This window comes from Rhea pennata, chromosome 1 (assembly GCF_028389875.1).
Source record: "Rhea pennata isolate bPtePen1 chromosome 1, bPtePen1.pri, whole genome shotgun sequence".
NCBI lineage: Eukaryota > Metazoa > Chordata > Aves > Rheiformes > Rheidae > Rhea > Rhea pennata.
The window spans coordinates 36,640,061-36,664,840 of NC_084663.1; the positions used below are offsets into that span (position 1 = coordinate 36,640,061).

Genomic DNA, 24,780 nt, shown 5'->3' on the forward strand with positions numbered 1-24,780 from the left:
TGCCATTTTGTCTTTGTCTTGCTGTGGGTCAGGTGCAGGTACCAGAGTAAGAGAATCAAGGAAGAAGTGGTTTAAAACTGCCATTCCTCCTTGAAGTTCTACAATAACATGTTTTCGGGAGGTGAAATTACAACTTCCGTTTCTGGTTTCAACAGCTATTTCTCTACAGCTGCACACAATAACAGAAAGCATCTGCGTTGCTTGGATGTGGTGGCAGAATATGAGGAGGTAAACTGAGCTATTTATAACGTTACTTTAATGCCTGATCTAAGAATCCAAGGGTGGATGGAAGCAAGAAGACAAGAAACCAAAGGTGATGCAAAAGGAAAGGATGTTCCAGATTTTGACTGTGCTTTAGTTAAAACCTAAGGCTCAGGTTTGCTCCACCCTTCTTCTGGAGGTTATCCCACCTCTCAGCTGGGACATGTGCCAGTACCTCAGCTGCTCCAGTTCACATCCAGCTTAGTTTAGATGGCAGGTGAAGGTAACATTTTTCCAAGCTGTTCAAGTGTAAACTGGAGCAGTGAAAACACAAGAGCCCTTTCCAAACTGCCAACAGTGCTCAGGGTTTTTGCTCAGTAAATGCTCTTGTCTACCTTTATAGGCAAATCTTACAGTTTGCACTAAGCTGCAGGCTGCTGTGACCACAAAGCATTTACCTGGCCAGTCTTCTGCCAGCTGCAGTCCATGTGCAATCTAGATGTAGCCAGGTGGCATTTTTCCACTCAGTAAAAGTAGGTTTAAGTCTAGAACCCCCCCACAGGAGCACAGAGTTAACACAAAGGTTTGTCTTGTACTGTGTAGGATTTTTTTAATGACCTTTTTCTTATTAAAATTTCAAGATATTTCAAGAGAAAATACACTTCAAAGCCCATACTAAAAAGCAGATTTAAGAAAGAACCTATTAAAGTGGTGAGATGGTGTTTTGTGTTTTTTTATGTTCCTCCCTTCAAGAAACAGCTTTGAGAGCACTTTTCAATTTTCAGAAGAGAGGAATGACAGAGGCAATATCCCCTCTCCTGTCCGAGCTGCTCCCTACTTCTAGATTTCCAGTCACTTGATAAGCCTTGCCATTTTGCAAGCTAAGGACTTTGAAGAATTCCTCAGAGTAAACCTGCATCTGTTTCCCAAGGACTTCCATCATCAGAGGCCCGAACAATAGTCTCTCCCTTCCCAAAAGAATTCACTGATGCTTAAGAAAATGCAAATATCAGCAAAAGCCTTTCACACAATTGAAGCAGAAGTGGACTCGCCAGTGTTTAATGACCACTGAGTTATTACTAATAACCACACTCTACCCTGTCACTTAAAAAAACCCAACCACCCAAACAAAAAAAAAAAAAAACCCACAACATGTAGGAATTTAACTACTTTGAGAACTGTTAAACTTGGCTGAAAATGGTCAACAGGTTTCAAACTAAAGAGCAGCACACAGAATATTCACATACACATTGTTTCCATTGAAAATTAGGTAAATAAGTGATCAGAAAAGTGACAGCAACCAAAAAAAAAGTATTTAGTACAGATTGGACTCTACAGAGCTATTATTCAGCTCAACAGAACCTGCAAGTAATTTAAGAACTAGTCGAAACTGTGTTTTCAAAGTAGGTAACTACACAACGAAGAATCAGACCAAGCTGAAATGCAACTTCTGTGCAGCATAAACCTAGTGCCTGAAATACTAGGTGTCACTAGGTGTTACTGCGAAGTAAATTTCTTGCGCAATTCATTCAAGAAAAACAGGCAGAGAGTTAATACAGTTTTTTAATGCTGAGTCTATCAATTTTTAAAAAAATAGTCTAACCATATGCTGGAAGACACCCCTTCTCTCCCCATTTAAAACTAACACTGCATGGGACAGAAAGAGGTGGCTACTCAATGGAAACAATTTCTGTCTCTGCAGTATCATGCTTGTTTTTTATGCGACACTTACAGAACAGCTACAGGTTTATTAAGCTGACTTTAACATGTTCATCTTGCCCTGCATCTCTTGAGTGGTCTTCTAGTCTTCTTTGCTGGAACATAATGTGCTGTGACAAATATCAAACTTGCAACACATCTTCCAAGCATCTGATGTGAAGAACTGGAGATGTGCTAGTTGAGATACACAACTAACTTTCATTAGCAGCTTAAGGAAGTGGAGGGAAATGACTGATCTCCTGCACTATGATATAATATCCTGGTGTCCAGTAGAAGAAATAAGGTCAGGACATCCCTTACATTTTGGGCAGCAAGGGGAAAATCGAGAAGCCATTCTGAGAGGCTCTAGCAATAGCCAAGAGAAGCAGGGAAGACAGTGTCAGGGACCTGCCAGCCGAGCTGTGAGGCTCGTTTGCCTCTATCACAAGCTAGTTAAGCTACTGAAGCAGCTAGTAAGGACTCTTATGTCTAAGCACAACCCTGAAGATACGCTTCGATGCGTCATCTCTTTACAACTTTGACCTGTAACAGGAAAAGTTGATGTTTTCAAATAAGCATAATTTAAACATCTACTAAAAATCAGCCTGATCTCTGCACATGCAGTCAGCAACAAGGCATCTTGCTCCTGGGTACAGGGATGATTCTGGTGGTGCTCCCAGTTCAGTTGAAGGGTCCTCAAGGGATAGCAGTGTGCTCCTTTACAAAGTTGCATGGGTCACCCAGAGCACCCGGAAAGCACAGACCTGGGTGGAGAAGGGCTTTGTGTGATGAGTCTTAGACAGGTAACCTCTTCAATACTCAGTACTTCCCTGGGAAAGTGTCTAAACCTTGAGACTCCTCATGAAATTCTGTAACTAACACAAAATGGACATATGAGTCAAAAACATGGGACAGAAGTAAGGTTTTTAATTGAGATATGCTCTCATTCGAACCGACAAGGATGCAGTTTTATCTTGATGACAATAATAACTTGTGCTACGTTTTTCACAAAGTGTTAAATTACTTAAGTACGTTCTATTTCCCATGGATTGCTGCTGCAGTCCAGAAATAAAAATCAGTTTAGAAAAATTAAGAGAGGGAAGGGAACAAACTCTGTTGCAATATAACATTTTGGAAACTGAAAAAAAAATCAGAGTTTACTTAGAAACATAAATATACATCCATATACACTGATAAAAGTGATACAGATGTTAACAAATACAATATTAGCTATGCTTTTCTTTAGTCATACTTACTCATGTTTAAAATCACTCACTGAGTGGAATGACAGTGCAATCACAATAGCAGGAAAAATTAAGGGAGGCTTTTTTTTTCCTTCTCTCCAAGAATGTTTTTACTAATGATTTCTCTGGAGCACTGATGGGGTTGACCTCATTCCTTTTCGGGGTAGAGAAAGCAAGTAAACACTGTTTTCCTCTCTATAAAGGCTAGTATTTTCCAGATGAACTTAAAAGATGCTGGCATCAGATGTTCAAAGTACTTTGTGTAAACAGTATATTGTCTTCAAGTCACCTGCCAGAAAATAAAATAACCAAATTCTTCCGTTCTTGGGGTCCATTCTTTTCATTATGTACGAAGCAAGCCAGACCACATGTTTGGCAAGTAGCAGGCACATTAATGCTCCATTAACCTGCTCGCCCCACATGAGGCATGGTCAATGAGGGGCAGTCAGCTAGGTTCCCATTCCAAGTTCCCATTCCAGCTCCTCAAGCAGATTCCCTCATTGCCAGCCAAAACCCTCCTCTGGTGCTTATACCTTCACATGGCAGAAGGTTTTTTCCAACAACCTAACAGCTACATCATCCCAGATTACAAAACTTGAGTTAGAGCAATGCAGGTTGGATCAGATCAGAAGAAATTCCAATGTTCATCAAGAGAAGGGCGCGATAGTTGTGGTCAACTATCCTCATCCTCCAACTTGCCACTCCTCAAATAAACAAACAACTCCCTGCCCTTCTCCCCCAAAAAACAAACAAAAAAAAAAAAAAAAAACAAGAGGGTTTTTAATTAAAGCAAACCTCACAACAAGAAGTACCTAGTGATATGGGAAGAAACTAGGCTAATATCCAGTGATGAGAGCAATCATTTCAATCACTGAAGTTCATGACTGCAACAAATTCCCCAGGAGCATCTTTAATTCTTGTTAAGGGCTTGGTCTACAGACCCCCAGAAACAAATGATGGGGCACAGGAGAAATAGCTGCTCATGCCCCATAACTGGGCAGCAACAAGGAAAAAGTACTTCAGAGAATAAGCAAGAAATCAAAGGAAGCAGAACGGATAAAAATCCATTCTTGAATAGCATCATCATCTTCCATTTTTCCTAAATCTGTGATTTTCTTAAATTCTGAGACACAGAAGCTTTACTGCTTGTTCAATAATATTCTAAACTTTTACGCAAGTAAGCGTACAGTCTTGCTGTCAAATCTTGCCTATTTCTTGGCCTCACTGCTGCATTCAACAAAATACTAAAATATAAATTATGTACTGTAATGTGTACAAATTCTTTATAGGAGTAACATTTAAAATTGGGGAAAGATCATAAAGCAATACGTGTTTATTTTTTACTTGACGTTTTATTTGGACAATAGCAAAACTTGCCATAATACCTCAATAGCTTCCATCTGAAATTTGTCCTGTAAAAATTGAGTGCTTCAAATCACTGGGACATTTTATGTTGCAGAACATAAACTAGAATTATTTTCACTTGACAGCTGAGAAGTGTTTACCATTAACAGTGTGCTGTAAGTCTGTTATATATACTCCATCTTAAAACCACACTCAACACTGAATTAAAAGAGAAAAAGGTAACTGCTTTCTACCTAACCCACTAGGACTGATGGGATCACACACATAGAAGGGAAATTGTTAGCAATGTTGGATAAAGTAATGACAGATTCATGTGACAAGAGGCTACAAACCCCAAGATTTCTAAAATCTCTACATAACCATGTGCCCCTCCAAATGTGTAGACCAGCATTCTCTCAGGCAAGAATTCACTGTAGCAAACAGATAGGGTGGAAACACCTAGCTATGCTGGACACTACTTCTGCTTTTTCCTCATCCACCAGGAAAGAAGGAAGTAGCAAAGCCACTACTGTGATCCAAACACAAGAAAGACTCACCTCAAGCACCGCCTTTTTCTACTGCAAGTCCTACTGCCCAGATCCAAGAGTCCTACTTTATTTTACAAATGTACTTCCATCTCTCTCCTTCTCCTGTTCCCTGGTTAAAATAAAATAAAGCTAACACAGCTGGGTCTGGAGAGAAACAGATCCATCAAATACACACCACGACATAGGTGCTATCACCCTGATATCATGTCAATGGTCCTTCCCCACCATGGCTCCCCTCAGACCTCGACTGTTAGCAGGTGCCTGGAGAAGAACAGGAAAAACAGTAGAGATCTTCCCACAGATACCTTCTCCCATCCATCAGAGTTTTAGGATTTCTCATCTCACCATCTCTTGCTTCTCTTCTCCATTAGGAACAGCTTTAAAATAAACCTATTGTATTTGAAAACTGCAGCTTCACGTGGTGCAACCAGGTCAGCAGAGGGGCTAGCATTTGTCGTAAGTGGGATCATCGCCTCCTCAAAGAAACACACAGAAACGCCAGCTCCAGCTCCACAGTCAGAAAAGACACACAGAGGAGATGTGTCTGAGCAAACGTCATGAGTCGCAACAGAACTTCTGCACTGCAGAAAGCACAACGCAACTACTAAATGCGTTAGGTGGATAAAAGAGAAAAAAAAAGTAGATTGATCAAACAGCTGCAATAATGCGTTTAGAAATAAGTGCTAGTATTGGATGACACCGTTATAAACAGTACCCTACCTCTTAAAAATAGAAAATAAACTGGATCAATATTCAATGCTCCCAGAAATCACAGTCTGCTCCTACAGCATACAGGAAGGGGAGACTGCAGTGGAAAAATACTTAAATTCAAGCTTTTCCCCTCGGGAACAATAAGGAAGTTTTCATGCCTATTCACAATTCTTCAGCAAGCGGAAGTAGCCACTCAACATCTTCACTTTAAATAACGTGTTTTTTAAATATGTATATATATATATATTTTTTAAAAAAATCCAGCTAACATTGTTTACTGATTGTCAGTTGTCAAAACTCTAGGACTCTAGGACTAAATAATTTCTTTGCACCAAGTAGATGAACACTACAGGTGAGAAAACAAAATTAAAAGCAGTGCATGTATTTCCATTTAACATGAATAATAACATCCCTGCATAATCATCACATTTCATTCCAAAAAGAGAAAAAAAAAAACTTCTAGTCAAGGCATTGCAGATAATAAATACTACCAAACAACAACAAAACAAACCCCAAACCAAGGTTTCTCAAAGTAAATGAATCATCTATATTAATATTTTCATGATCAACACTTCCTAAGAAATTGTTTTTTAGAACTTCAGGAAAATATGACTTTGAAACGAGAACTCATGAAGCAAGCAATGATAGGCTGTTACAGACCTGCTTAGACTGCACACTCAGACAATTAAAATGAACTTTTAGTTCTTAGGACTGTAATCTTACAGAAATACACAATAATCTGAACCTCAGGCATTTCACAGGAGCTACCGCTGGTGGCTTTTCAGAAGTTGCGAACTATTTCATGGATATGCTTAGTGATTCAATTGGTGGTCAGTTTTGCTTCATCTTAACCTAGATCTGGAGTTGTCTAATGAAACCAATAAAAGACATCTTTTAAAATAATTATTCAAAGTAAATATTTAAGGAGTTTTTGATATTGCACAGCTTTCTGCCAGCCAACTATATTTGAATTTTCCTCCTCTGTTTACATTCATGGAGTAAAGAAAACTCAAGATAAAGCTTTCTGCCTAGTCCCCTAAATCCTAAACTCTACTGAAATCATAAGGAGAAAAATCCAAACAATTACAGAAATTTTACATAGAGAAGGTGAGAGGCTCATCAGAAGCTATAGCAGAGCACAAAATTCAAAGCATTACTTGATGGTACTAAACAACCATGTAAGAAATTAGGAAGGAATACAACTCCAGTAGCATTGAACATTGGATTATGCAACATATGTTACTGCTTGATTAATAGCTAACGGATATCACTGAATATAAAACATTCAGTGGAAAATGGCACATCCTGGCAGCTCATCTTCAGTGCTTGTACCCAAGAAATAAAGCCATCATTATCCTAGCGTCTGGTTCCCTTTCTTTTCATCGTTCCATCTGACGGGGAAATTAGGTTTCCCAAGTCATTTCTGGGCAAGTGTTAAAGCACTAGACCTCATGTGAGGCCACACCAGCAAAGCCTTGCATAATACCACAGCTATCCACCACAGTCGTCATGTTAAACAACTCAGTGAAAAAAAAATAATTTTATACATACATACATACATATATATATATATGCATATACTGAAAAATACTTTACAATCCAAAGTGCAGACTACCTCATTTTGCCATTGTAATGCTGTTTTTCATACAGTATAAAGTGTTTCTCTATCTGTAAATGGATTTCTCCCAACAAGGCTGCCCCAGGTTTATGCAGTACAGGTGTGAAAACCCACTCCCTGAAACTAATTTTTAGAAGTCAGACAGTAGGAAGTGTGTTCCTCCACAGGATCCTGCAAGATTTTGCTGCTGTTTAAACCTGACAAATTTTTCCCCATGTAAATTATTGCTTTATGATTGGCCTTCAAAAAAAAAAATAAATAAATCAAAAGACTAGATGGCATTTAGGCTGTTAAAAATTAATGAACGGGGGCCTTTCAGCTCTGACTTTTATACTAAAGCATCAAGAGGTCCTCTGCCAGGGACTTCATTAATTTGAGCAGAATTGATGGGAGCCTCTCCTCCCCAATTATAAACAAACTGTAATAATTGTAAGAACACCCACTTCCATTCACATGACTCAAAAATAACACTTTCGTACAGGACTGGGTGCTCAGATGGAGATTTTAGGGCTTTCCCATGTGCCTGCTTGCAGGTATATCCCAGTTTGAAGGGGGAAAAAAGCCTCTTTCCTTACCCTGAACACACACGCACACACACTGTACACACACTAGCACAAATGCTTCTGTAATTAGCTATGAATAAGCACTAGAATGGGGAACCTCACATTTCATATTATTCATATAATGAAGTTGGGAAAGATATTTAAAGAAATAAATTATACATGATAAAAGACCTGAGAGACTCATTCATCGGCAAAAAACAGATCAGCGTGGCAGATATTTCCTTCCCAGCAATCTGCACACAATATAGAAAGCACAAAGTTTTCCAGACTGTCTTCCATCCATAAGAAAAGCAAATCAAACAGGTTAAAATCTAAATCTATGTCTACTTAGAGCAGTACTCCTTCATTCCTTCCAACCCATAAACTTCCTGGCTGGGTTTCAGGATGGCTTTTATACTTGTCCGGGAAAGTGGCTACAAACGCCCTTGGTGATCCAAGCCTAGGCATGCGTGTTGCTGCCTGGCCTGGAGCATCCCTCCTCCAAAGAGCCTCCACCCAGGGGCACAGGCAAATCCAGAGCTGCCACCTTCAGGATCATCCTTCCTGATGAAGTACCCTCTGGACATGTAAAACTGATTGAAAAATACCATTTAGAAATATACCAACTGAAGGTAGTGAGTCTTACATTTTATATTGCTCTACAATATAAAAGGGAATAACCAGTAGCTGATCCAGTCTAAACCAACCAACTGTTATTACCAACACTCCTGCAGAAAGGAGCATTACAAGACTTATTCCAATTCCCTATTATAAAAATATCAACATCAGATCCTCAGCTGCACAAGACTAGAAATCACTAGGCTTTTCAGAAAGGGCGAAAAGCATTGACCAGTCTGCATGATCGTAGTGCTCATCTCTTACATCTTGTCTAGGGCTGTATAAATAGACCAAATTACGTACTATTTCCTACATTTTCCTTCCTCTCCCAGACCTTTATCACATTTTTTTTTTAATTTTGAAATCTCAGTAAATGCTTTGAAGCTCTACTAATTCCTTAACTAACTGCCAGCAGTACAACTTGTTTTGTAGACTTTGTAGGTTTGGAGAGCCTTAAAGTGGAGAAGCGGAGATATAGAGAACATTGCTGTAATAAATGTCTCAAAAAAAAAAAAAAAGGAAAGAAAGAATAAGAAAACCACATAAACAAAATGCTCGAAAATGCTTGCTCAGAAATGGTGGGCTGAAGTTTCACTTTTTGGCTAAAGGTTTAAGTCTACTGCTACACTGTTACTTTGATGCACGCACTGACTCCAGTGGAATAGCATTTTCCAAATCTCTGGATCAATTGCTCCCACTTCTCTTACTAATTTATTTCTCATAGAAGAAACCCATATCCAGCTCCAGCCTGGCATGTACATTTCTGGTGCTTCATTAGGATCCCTTTCAGCACCAGTAAAACAAAAAGAAAAAAAAACAAAACAAAAAACAAACAAAAACCCACCGTACCACACACAAATTTACAAAAAAAGTTCATAAAACCTCCTAGCAGCCTTTCATCCTGGAAACCCTGCTGCATCTCTTGCTGGATAATCTTGTACAGTTTTTTACCCCTAACAAGGAAACCTAGCAGTCTGTCCCCACCTCTAGTTTACGTTGTGTTGGGTGTCAATAATAACCAGCATTTTCTATTCTACTCAAGGACAGATTTAGTTCAAAATTCAGCTGGTCAGTCTATTCACATTGCTGAAGTCCTAACCCAGAACCTGCCATGCAAAAAGCTCCTCTGCAAGATTACCGACTCCTAACCATTCATTCCTAGCTTTGGTTTCTATCTAATTCCACCAGTTTATTATGGAATAAAACCACCTGTGTTAAGGATTTTTTGGCTGTCACATGACATCTCACATGCCTGCACCTGCCCTCAGTTTCTCTGGGACTACAGATCACACCTCAAACTCCCCCTTTAATACTGTTTTCTGGTTTTGAGCAGCAGAACCTCCTCTTAAAGCAGCTGCCATACACTTACAGCAAGGCTCTACATTGTACTTCTGTTGATCATACAAGCATATAAAAGCCAATGCTGAAGCAGTTTCTAATCACTGGGAAAAGAAACATTTCATGCCAATGAATTATCATAATCTTGCAATCCACTCCATAGCAATAAGCAGTGAGTTAACATACAGTATCAGCAACGTTAAAAATGGATACACAGAACTTGCATCTTTCAAGTTTGGGCTATACAGAGTCTGTCTTGTTTTCACTGTATTTTTTTTTTATTCACCACTAGAGACACCCAGGCACAAGATGTTAATTCAGCCACCTGGACTCCTAAATGCAGAGACAGGAAAATGTATCTCTGAGGCTGACATGATCTCAGTCTGTCACTAAGACTCCTAATTCCCGCTGAATTTCACTCCATCTCAAGGAGCCTGAAACTGGCTGTAAGCAGCAGGTCAAGCCAAACACAGGAGCCAACCTTCAACGCTTGTGCTTGGGACAACTTCTACACTGGGGAATAGATGTCCTTGGCAACACCTGCAAATTTCCGATTGAAGACAGACACTAGGGGTAAGAAGTCCTCTGTATGTTTGTTAACCGTCTCTGTTCCAAAGATAATGCCATTAGGCTGCAAGTACTTAGTTTCAAAGCTAAATTAGTATTATTGCTAGTAATCAACCCACAGCAAGTGGCATGAGTGTAGACCACTAGATATCTGTTATTCAAGAAAAGCGCTAACAATCAGACAAGCAGTAAGACAAACTCTGCTTATGCACAAATGCAAGTCAGTGAACCGAGATACAGGTGTCTCACATTTCAGCCAAGCTGGTGCATTATATTAACCATTGATTCTTTGAATAAGGCTTTCAAGAGCAAATAAGGAAGTTTGGAAAGGTTTCAAAACTCAACCAGGCTCTCAAATATCAGGCTTGTGCTGACTGCCACCTCAGTTTCGGCATTCATTTCTTATGTAGTCTTCCTTAGCACCATTCTAGAGGTTTCTGAGATATCTAACAATATTCAAGTAACAATCAATGTCTTATCAAAGCCCAACCAAAGGAGCTACAACAATAATAAATTAATTGAAAAAACCCTCAAAATAAAACAAAAATAATGGCTAGCCCAGCCAATACTTGCTCAAGTATTAATTATAAAGAAATGACTATTTTTAATATAACCATCAGATCTCAGGCAGGGCAAAAGGTTTCCCTGGAGCAAACTGTATGATCTGTAAAATAATCATCTTGATGAAGTGCTCTTTTGAAAGCATGGAATAGATAGATTTACATCCATAGCACTACAGCCAGTAATGAGGTCTGTTGGCACACAGATTCCATGCAATATAAAATGATCTTTCTAATCATTACAGAAACCCCAGATTAACATTTCTGCAATCAGTGTCAAACACTATTAAGCTTTCTCTCTAGCAGAAAGGAAAAGTACATAATCTAGAGATTTGAAGTAGTGTAATTAAGAATTGTTGTAAAGTCCTATGCAAAAAATTAAGAAAAGAAAAGAGAGAGAAATTGAGAGAGAGAGAAAGATATGATCTGAAGCACCATCCTTGCAGTTCTAGAGAGCACAGCATGGCTTGCTAGCTGTAGCATCGTGCAACGGCAAGAGCACACAAAGCTGTTTGCCACCACTGGATGCCCAAGTGTTTACAGCAACCTGCCTGCAGCTACAGCTCAAAGGGGAATGTAGCAACATAAAGCAAAAAAAAAAAAAAAAAAAAAAAAAAAAAAAAAAAAAAAAAGTGTATTGGATAACAAATATCAGTGAGTGAAAAGGCATATGTATATGGACTTTTCCCATACCTTAAAAAAAAAAAAAAAAAAGAAGAAAGAAAGGCTCTGAAGTACAAGATGCACCTGCTTTGAGGTAAAGTCCTCTTCTGTGATGCATTAAAATTATCTGCATGAGTTGATCAGTAACTTGCAACACTTAAAATACCTGATTTTTAAAGGATATAACCTTATAAAAAGCAGAACTAGGACTGTTTATCACAGACAACTGATCTGAAAAACAAGCAATTTTCAATTGCAACACAACTGCCATCTGTAAACAGAGCAGTCATGACATTGCCTCAGCTGACAACAGAAGTTTTAGAAGAGAAAGACCAACTTTGGCTCATCTATCACTTTTCGGAAAGTATGATGGGCTAGTAGAACTATGAAAACAATCCAGGTTGTCTTCAACCTGTTTCTACTATACTTGACCACGCGAAGGTTTGGGCTAGAGTAAGCAAGCAGGCACTGTCCAAGCAAAGGAGACTAAAAACAGTGGCTGCACAGTAGGGGGGCATGCACACCCTCAAAAAGGGCAGGGAAGAGGAGGGATAAAATAAAATAAAATTTCTATTAAAGGGGCTTTAATAAAAGCCCTCCCCTGAGTTCAACTTCAGTTGTTAACAACAAAACTCTAATTCAGATTCATCAATTATAGGAAGAACAAGATGGCAGAGACTGCTATAATTACACAGCCAAGTCTGTCAACTCTCTATCAAGCTGATGGAAAACACACAAGCTCCTCGCAAGGGGGAAAGCAGTCCCTGACAAGACATCATCTTCTGATTTTCTGTGTATTTATTTGAGACAATACATAATTGCCTAGAAGTGGCAGCTTCAGAAAAAGCCATTTGTTCGTAAGACAAAATTAACAGGAAAACAGATCTCAACAAAGCACCCTCCTCCAGAGGCGTCTGAGCTTCTCCGCAACTTCTACACAGAAGCACTGATCCTACAAAGATTTTCTCCAGGTCTCACTATGCAGGCACAGGCAGTACTCCAAAACAACGAGAAAACTAGAACGTTCATTTATGCATCTCCTCTGTGATATTGCCCAAACACCTGGAAAACAAAAGTTCCCACAGGCCTTATACCCAGGCGCTCTCCAGAGTAACCAGTCCTGGTTGATTCCCAGCAATTCTATACGCTCAAACTGAAATACTGGGCTTTTTTTTTTTTTTTTTTTTTTTTTTTTTTGCCAGTGAAGAGAGTTCCCATGAACAGGCTGTTGCTGTCTAGATTAAAAAAAAAAAAAAAAATCCAAAACAAAACACAGACATGTAAACAGAGTTCATGTTTAAAGTGCTATATCACTGTACTTGCAGTTTACAGTTTAGTCCAACCTAGTATTTAAGAAAAAATTATATCCTCGTTGTTCTGTTTTTTTCTGGGTTTACAGATCAGTCTATTTTAAAATTGCATGTTCTTTTTGCATAGAATTTAACTAGCTACTACTGTACTACACAATTTCTCACTGAACCATGTAATTAGGTTACAGTTTTAGCTGGCTACATAATTTGACCTTCAGAACTAATAACTGCCTGTGCAGACTGACATTTTGGACAGGCACAGCTGGTCCGATTCCCAGCTAGTCTCAGTCTTATCCTGCTTCCACTGAAGCAAGTAACAAACCTCCTTTTTACTCCGCAGACCACTGACAAACTCTTTTTGTACAAAAGTGCAGAAACTGTAGTGAAAGAACAATATCAGTTAAATACATTAAAAAAAAAGAAGAAAAAAGAAAAACTCAGTGAAAACTACCGATGGAAAGTACTATTGACACCCTAAAGACGAGCGCCTAGTCATTGTATGCCTGTACAGTTAATACATATTATGAGCCTTACAAGTCATCAGCCAGTTCCAGGTATAGGGTTCGTTAAGTTTTTGATGTCTTTATGAGTAATTACAATTCATTTTTCTAGCCAATTTGTTTTATGAGGATAAAAGGTTGCTGTGATTCCTTGTCTTGTAAAGTTATTTCTACTAATTTGAAATTAATAGCACTGTAAAGACATAACTGATGCCTTTTCAAGTTCTTCAGTTGCAAAACAGACAGGCCCTTTTGGAGGAATTAAGCACCAAGATACAGATTTACTCTTGAATACGAGACTCGTCAATTTTAAACAAGGATTAGTTTTTAAACAGCTAAAGGCACTTGACTTCCAAGTCATCTAATAAGAGCCTCTCCATAATAACCCCCTACACACACACACTCAAGGCTTTATTGGAAACCTTGAAGGAAGTGGAAGAGCGATCTCCAGATCTGCCTCTGGCCAATGCTGTCATCTTACAAGACGACTGAGGGGGGATCTTATCAACCTGTGTAAGTACCTGAAGGGAGGGTCTCAAGGGGACGAGGACAAACTTTTCAGTTGTCCTGTGTGACAGGACAAGAGGTGATGGGCAGAAATTGAAGCACAGGAAGTTCCGCCTGACCGTGAGGGGGAATTTCTTCCCCGTGAGAGTGACGGAGCCCTGGACCAGGTTGCCCTGAGAGGTTGTGGAGTCTCCTTCTCTGGAGATATTCAAGGCCCGCCTGGATGCAACTCTGTCTAACATGCTCTAGGTGACCCTGCTGAGCAGGGAGGTTGGACTAGATGATCTCCAGAGGTCCCTTCCAACCTTATCCATTCTGTAATACAGTTGTTCCTCCAACATCCTGTATTATCTGTTGATCATTGTTATTGATCTTCATAACGATGCTTGAAGCAGAGATACTTTCTCTTGTGCTCTAGCAGCTTTTCCCCTCACCCTTCAACAGCACCCCATTGACTCCTGAGGCTGAACTGCAGTTTCTTCACTTCTTAACTGCATTGTGGTGGGGTCTGTCTTTTCCCTTTGCAATCAGTTAAACAAGTGCTTTCTCTCTAGTCCTTTTTTCCCCAATTGCTACGTCCTTCTCTCATCTTCTCTTTTGGTTTTTAGACCTACAGTCTACACAAGTGAATAAAGTGACCCAGAGCCTCTTGCCCAGAGCAGCTCACAACTCTCACCCCTCCTATATCCACACCTCACCTACCAGTGGCCTTACCCACACTGCCTACAAGGAACAACCTCTGCTCCACGCAGAGCCTCAGGCTGTAGCAGGCATTACTTGGAGACTACCAGGCACTAAGGCCCAAAATTGTCAGTATGAACACTGTGACAGTGTACTTGGAGCCCATGCCTTATAGACAGACAACAGTGATAGTCTTGCACCTGCAAGGCATCACTTTACACTTTGGTTGGATGCTACACCACGTTACCGTTCATTCTTTTGCATCCATTTGCTTCTCCCTCTTTTCTACCCAGAAAAGATGACAGACTTCTCCATCCAAGCCCATCTTATAGGCTTGGAATAACATCAACAGACTTAGCTTTTTAGCACCTCACCTTAGCCAGATCATTCCTAACCTTGCTTCTATAGCTGTGCATAGCACTTCTTTGTAGCTTTCCACTTTAACTGCTATGTCATCATGTGCCTGTCATTAGGCCAACAGCTTACTTTGTGCATTGCAATTTGAAAGACAGTCCCTCCACTCCCAAAAGCAAGGCAGGATAAACTGATGCAACCTCTTTGCAAGAAGCCTGAGCTTTCCCTGCAGCTTGTGCAGAACCTGCTGCAGCTGCAAGCCACTACACTAACACTGGAAGAGAGGTCCCAGCTTGCTAGGAGTAATGGACGGCAACCCTCCGAGATACACTTTCCCAGTGCAAACTTAATAAAATCAATAATTAGCACACAAATCTATCAATCACCAACTATGAACTCGGCTTGTGGATCATCCTCCATAATGGCTCCTTCTTCACTTGACAGAACCTTGCCATCAGCCACCACCACTGCTCCTCACGCCCTCCTACGGCCATGACCAAACACTCACGCTACTGATCAAAGCAAGGTTTTGACGAGCCCCTCCATCTACCCCCTGGATCTCCACCTGCCCATTTTTCTCTTCTCTTCATTGCTACAGACATCTCTGCATACTGTACACAGCTTACCTGTGTATTCAGAAGTAAAACTTTAAAACAAGTCTCCACACAAAAATGGTATTTTGATGACACAGACCATCACCCTAGCCAGACATGTGCTGGAAAGACAGATGTGTGCTTACTAGGATGAATTTGCATTTAGAAGATAGTCTCTAACTCTAAAACGTACCACATGGTTACTACAGCACTTGCTGCGGCTTCCCAGGCCTGGCACAGACTCCGCTTAGGTGCTGGGGGAACCAAGCAGCCACCCAAACATCGCAGCATCACAGCCCTGGCAATGGGACAGTACAGCTCCTTCTGGCCACTTCTTTTAATCTCAGCGCCAGCTGGCCTGGTACGTTCCCTGCTACAGCTACAGGACAAGTCTCATCTCATCTCCATACCTTTTCTGGTCTCCAAGATAGACCTTTAGGATTTTAGGCAAGTTTTGTTCTTTGACCTCTGATGAAAGGAAAAAAAAAAAGAATCTCTCTGGTTCTTTGACCAAGCAGACCATTAATGCTGAGCAGATGCTTTCTATTTGCTTTTAAAAGAAAGAGATCCAAAGACAAAATAAAATGGTCACACAGGAAAGAGAAACATTTCTGGAACAATTAACATTACCCTCCTCTAAACCTTTGAGGCATTAATTTAGCTTCATGCATTCCCTTTCCAACTGGTCTTACGAATTCACCATTGGACACTTTACAATGGTATCCATGAGGGTAAGGGGGGAAGGGAAAAAGAAACATCAAGGATTAACGCACAGTGGTTAAAATAGATGCTACCATGCATTCAACACACTTCAAAAACAAAAAACCCAGAACTACTGCATTGATTTTTCAGGTAACACAGGACTAAAATATTTATTCATAGGTTTCCCCCATCTTAATGTGCGTGCGTGCGTGTGTGTGTGTGTGTGTGTGTGTATTACTGCATATTTTGTTAGCTTAAACTTATTTTTAAAACCTAAAGGTGCTGGGTGCTATATGAGACATTTGCTTCTGAAGTCACACATTAATTAACTACAAGCTGTTAACCAAACAACTACCGAGATATTTCCTCTTAAAAGTGTTCTCTCAGTGGCTCTTATACCTTAATACTTTAAAATGCATTTGAAATGTCAGACTTTAAAAACAGCTATATGTCCCATAAGAAATCAGTACTGCAATTAAAATGAAAAATAAAACCTTTACAAACCAGCTTATAGGCTTGCACTTAACTGATGTCTGAGTTCATATATAACAGCATCCATGAAACAATTTAACAGAAGTAATTATGAGTAGTTATCACTAGCTTCTTACTTCTATAGTTTTTTTTTGGTTTATAACTTCATTTCTAAGTTTTTGATTGGTAAGGGAATGAAGATAGTAATCTTCGATTATCTAAACATCTTAAAACAAATTGGGATACAAAATGGATACTTCTCCCTCCTTTTCTTATAGCACATAAAGCATCTTTTCACTCAGAACTACTGAAATCCTATATTCAGTATTTTTAAATGCACAGTCTAGCAAGTTATAAAACAAATTCCATTAAGAATAGATCATGCTTCAACATAATGCTAAAAAAGTTTATTTCGGAGAAGTTATATTTCACTTCTTTGACATCATCCAGTTCTTGCTTTAACACAACAATAATTAGGACTTAGGTGCACTGATGCTCCCTTGAAGGTCAAATGGTTCTATTCTCTCCTCTGCAAAAATATAATTTCAAAAGATTTGAATGATATTATCAATGCTGCCCTGTTAGCAACCCTGAGATAGAGCACCTCCTAACATGAAACCAAGTATTTGTGTAGTTCTGAATGACTGAACATTAAAACTCTGATCATAATAAAGAATTTGACTTCCTTCACAGACATACAGTAGCGTAGGAGATTCAAGTCTAGCCTCACCAACGGACCACCTGAGGCAACCACAAAAGTGCGGTCAGCTTCACATTTTGGGATCAAGTTGTTCCATTAACAGCAAAGTTAATGAAAAATGAGATTTACCACATCTCAGCTCCTCTCAATGTGCAGTAACACCATATTCTCTACCACCTATTGCCACAGACTCTATATTCTTTAAAAAGAAAAGGGAAGAACATCTCCCCTTACCAGCTTATGCTATGCCCAACCCAAGCTCAGCACATGCTGACTTACAGGCCAGCATGCATGTCTGGCCAGACTGCCAGGCTTGGCTGAAAAAAATGGATAAATCAAGATATTGCCACAGGTTCTTCCAAAGGAAAGCTTAGTTTGGCTCTCCAGCCATGTATTCTCACAAAACCTCTGCATATTCAACTCAGAGCTCTGCTCCTTGGACAAATTTGCCTGAAATTATCCTCCACAAGACTTCAACCCATCAATCCCTGCAAGACAGGGTAAGCAAATGTGCTTCGTATCATTGGGTGCGATCTTAAAGTTAGGGGGGTTTTGTCTGTTTTTGGACATACTTTTAATACAGATTTTAACACAGATCTGCAGGATACTGCACTCAGATCTTTCCATACCGTTTATGGTATTTCCAATGCCAGCTACCAATAGTAAGGTAAGAGGAAGAAAGACTGGTGATAAAAATACTTGTCTTGATATTGACAACTAAAGGGTGAGACTAAGCAGCAGGCCAGTTAAAACGTCAGCCTAGCCTCTAGTCAGCCGTCTTCAAAGCCTTCTCTCTGCTTGCTCGCAGCACATGCAGGATCTCCAAATAGCTGTTCCGCTTGCCACGCCACATCTTGATGGAGACTTACAGATACATACATCTTTTAGAGTATGTATAGATATACACACAGGCTTTTACAAACAGAGAGAGAGACAACGAGATCCCCTACAAGTACTGTTTCTCACAAAGGACCATGGCTTTCTTTATACAAGAAACTAAGTAGGCTTTTCTTTTCACTGCTCATGCTACCAAATAACATACACATTAAACTAAAATAAGGAACAAGAAATTCTATTAATGCGATCATCTTACAATTAAGTATTTATGTAGATACTGCAGAAGTCTGGTGGATATTTTATAACTCCTTGGGGGTTAAACAAAAGAAATCAAAGGGCTAAGAAAATACAGTGACGCAAAAAGCTCTCCTTTAATTAATGAGAATTAATCAAAATACAACTCAATGTTCTTCGAGCAGTCAAAGCAGCATGAGGATAAACACAGAAACAGAGTAAATAACATAGCAGAAATAACTACTCCAAAAATGAGAATCCACTAATTAAAAAGGCTTTTCAAGACTGTAAACTTGCCAGAGAGATGCTTTTGCAGAATCCGTTCAGACGGGTACTTTTCAGACTAGTTGTGAGAGTAATCCTCAATAACATAAGGACCACATTTAAGTCTCAGCTTTGTTAATCTCAAAACATGGGCTATGGCTCCTTTGAAGTGGGTAGGCTGCCACTTCGCAGGTCAGTGGTAGAGCTGCAAGCATCACTGCCATCACATCACCCCGCAAGCGCTCGAGGACCATCATATAAATGCTGGTGCTATGATAACGTATGACAATGCAGGTGTTTGACAACACGGTCATCAGGCCAAAATTACCTAGCAAGTCTATTTTGCACGTGCACACCCTGCGTTTGGGGAATCAGCCACTGCTCAACTAATCGGCTACCTCTTCAATTACAACCTACCCGAGAGCAGCGTTTCTAAAGGGGTGAAAGCACAAAGCATCTCCACAGCTATTAAATATGGCTGATACAATCTATAATCAGGGCAGTGTAAGCAACTCTGAGCAGTTATATGCAACTTACTACAGGCAAGCGCTATAACCAATATAACCAAATGCTATGAAAATAGTTACAGCCCCCTTTGCTAAGAAGGGCGTGTAAAAAAGTATATTCATACATAGTTTTGAAGCAGGCGGGAGAAGTTCATTGTACAGTTGACCGCTACTCTATCACACCTCTTTTTATGTGATAAAAAATATTTCTGGATCAACCACAGAAACTTATGTTTGTAGAAGCACTCGTTTCATCAGTGCTTTTCAAGCTAAGACAGCAAGATAGAAGGTTCACTAGTTTCCCTGACAGGGCCTTGAGTCAGCACCCCACTGAAGGTCTGTGCTTCCTTCTAATCCGAATGGATCATTTCAGCTTCCAGGCCTCAGTTCTCATTCTGTTTTTCTTCACTAGAAGAAGAAAGGCCCTTGATAATGAATTTCCCTCCCATAAATATTTTCACAACTCTCTAATCATATTACTTCCTAATCATTTTTGTCCAACTACATAGATCACATCCAAGACTCCTGCTATAAGGCATTTTCTGCAGCCTTCGAATGATAATTATAGCCATTTTCTTCACCCTGCATTTTTTTCAGCATCCTTTAATGACACCAGAACATTACACAGTTTCCCAGGACATGCAATACACATCTGTAAAGTGCACAGTGTTCTTTACATGGACCCCTCAGCCCTAATAACACAGCCCAAATTAACAAAAATATCAGTTCTGCCCTCTTAGCAATGATTCATTTCTAAAACCTGCATTCTCTCCTCTTTCAGAACATATCAATTTGGCATTCCTGTATTTCTGATGAATTCCCCGTCAGCCCTGCCTACGGGTGGAGCTGGAAAGTCTCCACTGGGAGCTACTTGCTTTATCCTGCAAACACTCCCACTGGGTACATCCCTGAAGCTTTCTCTTCTCAACCCAGGAAGCATCATGGCAAGCTCAAATTTCATTAAGATGATTAAAATGGTCTGAGACTTCAAAATACAGTATTTAATAGCAAGCACAACGTCTACTCCACAATTTGGAGTGAAAAAAAAATGTGAAAAAAAAGTGTAAACCAAGTCTGTGTTGCGTTAATAGATTTCCCTTGCTAACTACAGTCTCTGTGGATTTGTAGACCAACTGGGTAGTAACTCTGGCGACAGTATTACTTTATAACAATAATTATGAAAGCAGGAAACATTCAGTAATACCGAAGTAACTCATTGTCACTAAAGATACACATTTTTCATGTGAAGACAGATTTATTTTTACCCTTTTCCTCAAATAGGAAACAACAAAATAAGGAACCTCCAACCTCTCCTCAGCCCAAAGACAGGGGCGAATTACAAGACTGAACTATATGAAACCCGCAGCGCAACAACCCAGCACTGCTGGCAAACGCCGTCATGCAGCCCTTTGGGAACGTCTGTCCCGCTTGCCCAGACGCTCAGTCCCGGAGTAAAAGGCAATTCTGAAAAGCAGATACCTTCCCTTTGGGGACCAAAGGGGTCCCAGGGCCAAACGCAGCCCCGTAACAAGCAGCTGCAGTGCTCCCGCACTAGCGGCAGGAACGCAGGAACGCATTCGGTACGTTGCGACCTTCATATAAAGTCATCACTCAATCACTGCAACCACTCAAGGGAACTCTGTAGTTTAGACACAGTTTTAATTACTCACTATCAGCAGGGCATAAATTTGAGGTAAAAAGTGACAGTTTGATAAAACCTCACGAATGAAAGATGTCTCAATTGCTGAATCACCATCAAAACTTTCTCATCTGCAAGTACAATATAGAAATGAACATACATAATAAGGAGTTTTATCAGGCCCAAACTAAGGAAGCCCTGGAAGATGATATAACAAAAAAAACCCATGATGTATCTCTATCTAGTACATGCATATGCATCTCTATTTATATGCATGTGTGCCTATTTGCTCTAGATGCATATATAATCAACCCAAGTATAAATTAGAAAGCATATGAAGGATTAAACATCAATTGCCTTTCCTCCTACACTTCCCGTCTCTCTGCCAAGTGCTGAGAAAAACAGAATGCACAGTAGCAATGGTTGGAAACAGAATCCAAAATTGGAATAAAAGAGAAAATATTCATTTTCTTTTTGTAAACCTATGAGAACCATATTGGTATTTGCACTTTCAAATACCACCAAATTCTGAAATTACGAACTTCTGATGGGTTTAACAGGAATCTTAAAATGCTGCAATAAATAAGAACAATTAAAATTTGGATTTGTGATCATTACACTTGATACTGGAAGTAGTATTATTACACAAAGAATTATTTTAATACTACTCAAACACCCCACTTACTACAGTAATTTCTAGTAGACAGTGAGCTATGGATGGCAAGGAGAGTTTCATCAGATCTCCAAGCGTAATCTTTAGATAGCTTCACTATACGGAAGCATGCAGACAGCACTTAATTCTACTGGCCTTTTTCCAGAGACTTATGGTAAGTCTGTCTATGCCTTTCTTTTAATAATCAAGGGAGGCAGTTACTTTAATAGTGGGCTATTTTAAGCTACAATCAAAAATAACGATAGGGAGACAAGATCTGCAGAAAACCATCTGCTGATAGCACTGAGACTTTGCCCAGTATTTTCCCCCAGATAGGTAAGCACTTCTTCAGAAAAGAACAAACACAGAATATTTCTAAACTAAATGTACAAAAACAGATTAGAAATCAGAAAGAAAAAGGGTGCTTGCAGAATGCAGGCGCATGTCGGAAAGAGGAGAGATGATAGTCATTAGCTTGTGAGACAAAGAAAGAAGCAGCACCCCAGCAGGAGAGAGCAGGGCTAAGCTGGGGGGAAGGCCACGCCAGAAAGCCAGACTTTCTGCAGTCTGCCCTTATGCATTCCTAGGGGAGAAACGAATCTGATTTCTCAGGTTCATCCTCTTTAAAAGCCTTAAAAAAAAAAATAAAAGAAATCTTTAGGATTTAAGATCTTCACATCCTCTGAAGGATCGAGGCCAGGAAGACAACATGAAGATACGACAGATGTTTTCCGGCTGAAAACTGGGCAGTCCAGTCCCTTATCAACAAGCCTGTGGGAATGCATTTGGGTGTAAAGGGTTCTTTAGGTTCACTCACATAATTCCCATGATGGCACTGCTGCTTTGGACACAGTCTATGGCATCCGACATTGAAGTTTATGGAGGTTTCAGGCATTCGTGTCATGCGCTGTTCTTACGTACCTTGGTTTCACAGTTCAGAGTTCTGTTTTTTGCTTTTTCTTTTGATCTATTGGAAGTTTACTTCTTGTGAAGACTGTGGTAAGGTTGAGAGGACTCAACAGGAGAGGGTAGAGAAGGAAGGAAGATTGGGGATAATGCAAAAATGTCTTCCAAGGTGCAATCTTCCAGCACTGGCTGCAAACAACTCGGTGACCTGTTGTGGTTAAAGGACAGGCTGGCATGGCTTGTTCAGAGAAACAAGACAACAAGTATCCTTCAGGTGAAGTGAGGCTTTTCCCAGAGCCCAATGTTGGCACCCAAGCAGTGTGTAACAGCTTTTGTGGTATGCTTCAGATGTTTGCAGGTTTTGTGGAAGAAGGTTTCTTAGACTGCGGGCTGGGCTTCAGAAGTTTAGCAAAGTCTGAGGAATTAAAACACGGTAACAAGCTTTGTTTCCTAAAGCAACCTACTCCCCAGATCAAACAGACAATGCAGCCACATTTGACAGAGACGGAAAGTGGGCAAATGAAAAATAACATTGACTCTTTGGACATCATTCTTCTCTTTCACATTCTGATCTGCTGAATAGCTAGCTAAAAGGATCAAATGTGAAAGAAATCTAGTTCACAAAATAAGCCTGCCACACAAGAAGATTACTGCAGCTGAGAAGCAGAGCAACATGGCTTTTCTATCTCCAAAATAGAGAGAGGCAGCATCCTTAGACAAAGAAAGAATCAGGAGTTTTCCATTTCACTCAACTGTGGCAGACAAACAATGGGAGATATCAAGCAGGAAATCTGAGGGGAAGAGACAAAGTAAAGCAGTGGGCAAGAGGATAGAGAACGCTTTAAAGATTACAAAGATGGCAGGCTGGCGGGCACGTTCTGAGTGGGAGAAGGTTTTTTTTTTCAGGAAGATGACGGGTTTGTTTTCTTCAAAAATTATACGCTCACTTTTTAAACGCAAGCTTTGCTGAAGATAGTAGAACAGTTTCTTCCTCAAAATATCATCTGACAGGTCACTGCGAATACACACAGATAAAATCCATACTCTCAGCTGTGATGCACATTCCCCAGCTGCTCACACCAGGTAAAGCAGCTTCTTGTGGATAAAGCCCGTGTTTGTAGTGAGGCAGCACCAATAATGGCGACTCCAGGAGTTCCACAGGTTCCAACTAGTTGTCAAATTTTTATTTTCAAAATTTCCAGACCAAATTCCTATTCAGAGTTGATTGAGTGGAAATACATTTTGTTAAGTATCATGTCAGACTATTCAGCAATTCGGTGGCCATATTTTCCTCTTCAACGACATGAATTGCACCTGTGAAACAAGGAGGAAGAGATGGAAAGAATTCAGCTTTGCAGCATATGATCCCTCCACACCGGAGAGAAATCTGAAGACATCCGACAAACCCCATGGCACGACTGTAGCAAGCAAAGACTTTCTATGGTAGATCCTTCACCCTCTCAGCTGCTGTACAACACAAACAGATCTAATATCCATGTTACTGCTGGCTTCCTTGTTCACAAAAATCTAACACACACTGCTGCAAGATAAAAGCTTTTGTAACTCTGTCCCCCATTGCTGCACCAAGTGAAAAGCCACAGGAAGGAGAGGGACCCTTCCTACAATCCACCTGTGTACACAAAGTCCAGTGCAAAGGGAAAGCAGACTTTCCTCACAGTTACCTGGACATGCATTAGGTATTTCAGGCATTTGCTCAGATTTCACAGTTCACTACAACAACAAGTTGGAACTTTTTTGTCTTCAGAATCCCCAGTCACTCTTCCTCCCATGTCTGTGCAGATTCACTTTCTACATAGCTCAACTCCCACAGCTCACCAGTTTTATTTTCTGTTTGATATACAGCTCAGCTTGCTGAACAACTCTGTGTTAACTCTTACCTGCACATCAACAATTTCTTTGACTGTGTATCTAAAAGATGGGGCTCTAAAGAAAGCAGGGTGCCAAAGAAAGGTGGAAGAGGAATTGATTACGTATACATCTGTCCAGCAAAAGTGGAAGGTTAAGTTTTTGCAGTTTCTGAAGGAAGTCACATCCACTAAAGTATGTTCAACTCCAGACAGAAGCACAAATCTTTAGCATTTTAGGTTTAGACAGAAGCTCCTCAAGTAGTCTACTGGGCAGCAGCACTCAGATTCCTTGCATCAAAATAAAAGAGAATAAAGGGAGTAAAGTGGACATGAAACCCTCGTATGATCACTACTGGGAAAGTGGGACAAAACACAGTCATCAACTCAGTGTTCAGTATTTTTGT

At 40.0% G+C, this 24,780-nt stretch overlaps 1 protein-coding gene across 1 annotated transcript in view; it reads right to left on the minus strand.

The window, feature by feature from the left end:
• Positions 1-24,780, minus strand: part of PPM1H (protein phosphatase, Mg2+/Mn2+ dependent 1H) — a 130,116-nt gene that overhangs the window by 88,577 nt on the left and 16,759 nt on the right. The window lies entirely within an intron of this gene.